We start from the raw sequence: 3,851 nt of genomic DNA, 5'->3' as shown, positions 1-3,851 counted from the left end.
AAATGATTTCTCCTTTTTTTTTCCATGGCTGATTTTTGAACTTGTTAACTCCTAACAGGGAAAGTCAATGAACAATAAAAACAAACAAATGCATTTTATCCTTAAAATTATTGGTAAATTAGACTAAATGCAACAAGATAAACCAGTAGTTTAACATCACTGTTCCTATGCTATTTTTTTAGCAGTGTTTGCCACATACACTTCGAGATTTACGTGACAGTCTTGCCACCTATAAAAATCTCTTTGAAACGCAGGGCAGAACAACAAGCTGAAAAATAAATCTGAGAGACAGTGAGCCAGAGAAAGTGAGAGACAACAGTCGAGTTGTTGCTCATTCATCCAACCTCGCCAACAACAGAGTTACAGACGCCGAGGCAGACGAGGCAGATGTGAAAGGAGAAGAGAAAATGAGGAGATTCTCGTTTGCTATGAGAGATCACAGCTATCTATTTACAGATTAGTGATGGCTCTGACTGTGTGTGTAGTGTGTTTGTGGATACCGCAACACTAACAGTACACACACCCAGCACACGCACCTTTGCCTGGTTATGTCCTCTGAGCAAAGAGCAACACATTGTGCAGTTGAAGGTTGATGACCGTAGGTGTTTCTGTGCCTTATAGAGGCCTGGGTTTGAAGCCAAAGCTTTCATATTTATTTTAGGGATCGGTACACAAAGTTTAACAATCAATTCTACAAGTTCATCTGCACAACTGCATGCATGAGGATGCTGTAATGTATAAACAAATGAAATGCCCTCAGATGCTTAAATCTCACTCTTAAAGTTCTCTCATTTCCTTTTAATGTGTTAATATGTTGAACTTTCAAAAATGTACCCACTGATCTGGATACAGACTAACACAAATATGCAAAAAAGTCTAAAACAACTGAAAGAATCGCAAATAAGCTTTTGCAAACAGTGCTACGGTTGTGTGTCAGTGTGTGGAGGTGCACAAGTGTAAACATTTGCAGGAGATGGAAAGGGCTGATAAAAGGAGAAACGGGATGATTGCCAGTCCTAAAAATGTATGAATCGCTGCTTCTAATGAAATAAAAATAAATAACACAGGACAAGCATGAGAATATCTGCCTGACAAACAATAACATGTAAATAATAAAAATAAGTCTGAATATTTTCAGCATTAGTTTGATATTTTATGAGATGGTTGCAGGTATGGCCCCCACTGGAATGCAGACCAAGACGGCTTCAGCAGCCGAGCTCTTTCATGTTTTCTGCAAAGCAGATGCAGCCACTGTAAAAAGTTAATAAGCAATTCTTTTACATTTTTAATGTCAGGACATATTTAAAAAGTTAATATCCTTAAATATCCTTTAGATTAGACTGGTGTCCAACAAACGGACATCTTCCCGATTCCTAATTCTGATTTTGTGCATTTCGGTTGTAAATCAGTGTGTCTGAAAAGTAACAACTCTATGCCTTTTCACCTCTTCAGACAAATTTTATCTTTAAACATGTTGAAATCATGGAGCTCTAAAGCTGACATGAGAGCCAGAGGGCAAATATGGTATATTTTATGAAAACCTGCAGAATTTTATGTCATAAATTTGTTGTGGGGAGTTGACACGTCTCAGAGTTTTGACCATGACACCTGTAGCTCAGACAAATAACTACAATAAAAGCTGCCACCATTGGACAGAGTATCACTTTACAATGTTGGCTAGTTTTAGTTAATCTGTCAAAGAACTGGTAAGATATGTTCAACAGGTTAGCAACCCCTTCAGATTCTGTCGCTAACTGTAGAATATTGTATCTTAAAATGACTTTCACCTTCTGGCAGCAGATGGTAATGATTTTGATGTGTCTGTGTATGCATTAGTATGTATAAATGTTACCAAAGTATCTCATGAACCACTGGACAAGATGATCTTAGTCCAAAACATTAAAGGCAGCTGGCGATACGCATTCCTTCAACGAAGAATACGCTTTTAATTTATTTATTAGATGTGGTTGTAGTTACAGAGACCAGTACAGATTAGATGTTGTACCAAGCAGGAATAGATATGCTCAGTGATGTTCACAAGAAATGTTATTTAGATGTCTTCCTCAGCCTCCGACATTTGCAGCCGCGCCACCTGTGTTATCACTCTGGTCATGCGTCCTGCAGAAACACACTTCCTTTTCGAGCAGAGCTGTAAATAAGAGTGTAGTGAACCCCAGAAGCCTAATTTCTAAATGTGGAGCGCATTATGTTGAAACACCTGAACAACGTTGTGAGCATGTTTATCTGCCATTTTGTGCCCTCTGCCTCTTTGTTGTTCAATCAGCAGTTGTTTATACACTTTCCACTAACTCCTCTGCCTCACCCTGAGCGATGGCAGGTGTTAGTAGCATCCTTCTCCTCGTGGCATTTAGCTTTGAGTGGCAGGATAATAACGCAGAAGCATGAAGCATGGACAAAAATAGCTCCGGGCTGCACTTTTAAGGATGAAAAAAACACGCAGGCTGCCTATGTTTCACATGCATATTTTAGTTTAAAGCGTTCGGATCAAAGCATAGTTTTTAGCACCAGTGGTTATACGGATGAAGTGAGCTCAGTACACAAGATGCACAGCAGACGAATGTGACCGACTCCTCTGGGAAAATACTAAACCTCCCTTGGGGTATACAGAGAAAACGTTCATCATGAACAATGCAAAGGATGTCACAGTTATTGCTTGCTAAAGTGTTACAAATCATCAGCAGGGAGGTGTGCTGTTTTAGAGTCCTGCTAACTGTTTTTTTAATGTAACTGGTAATTTATAGAACTACCAGCAGCTCTGTCTTATGCCTCTTCCTGCTGACAAATATGGGCTTTTCAATGTGCTTTATATGCCAGCTACTGTACATTAGGCACATGAAGTTGATTGAGCACAGTAAGTGTATATAAAAAGTGATGTCACTCAATGGGTTGGGACTTTTTAATGCCTAAATCTTGGCATTAAGCTGCCACCATCTTAGACCCAGAAGTGTCCATATTTCTATGTCCTAATTACCATTTAGTCATAACATTGTTTTCAAATTGAATCCCAGGGCACTAATCATAAGTAAACATGGATAATTGTGCTTTGACACTCTAATGACAGAAATGTCTAAATTCTCCAAGAGTCAAGGAAGTTCCATGAAGTTTCATCTTCCCAATGTGCTCCTATTGCTTAGCTGTTTTCTCTGTGTGCTCTGGTTTACAATCACAGTCAAAAGACTATTTCAGGTTAATTAGTGATTCCAAACTCATTGTTGGTATTAGCAAGATCAGGCATGGTGTCTGTGTTACCCCTGTGGTGATCTTCTTGCCTCTCCAGGATGTCCTCCATGCCATATGGCAGCTCAGATAAGCTCCAGCTCACTACAACTATAAAATGACTAAGCAGTTATAGAGAATAAGTGGACTGATGCAGTGTTTTATTGGTTTATTTTTAACAGCTGCACTTAATGCCTTGTAAATAAGAAGTCCACTGGAGCCTACCTTGATGTTTTGCACCTTCATGCTCAAAGGGTTGTCCCAGTTACTTTTCTGACATACAGTCCTGCTCACCATTATTGGCACCCATGAAGTTTAAGTACATATAATGGAATATTTACTGAAGGAAATTCATCAAGTGAAACAACATTTTATTTCTGATAGCTTGTGCTTGATGCAAAACAGCAAATGATCAAAAACATTTAAAAAGATAAACATTATGAGGAAAACAAAGAAAAACATAATATTTACCATGCCAATGGTATTGGCACCCTTTGCTGCAAATCAATATGAAAACCCAATTTGGCTCACCTGTTGCAAATCACACATAAAGATCACTTGTGATGGACTGCCTCCACACATGTGACATGAATTAACCAATGAATGATCATGTT

Source organism: Kryptolebias marmoratus, linkage group LG17 (assembly GCF_001649575.2).
Source record: "Kryptolebias marmoratus isolate JLee-2015 linkage group LG17, ASM164957v2, whole genome shotgun sequence".
Lineage (NCBI taxonomy): Eukaryota > Metazoa > Chordata > Actinopteri > Cyprinodontiformes > Rivulidae > Kryptolebias > Kryptolebias marmoratus.
The sequence above is the reverse complement of the archived record's forward strand: the minus strand, read 5'-3'. Positions refer to the sequence as shown.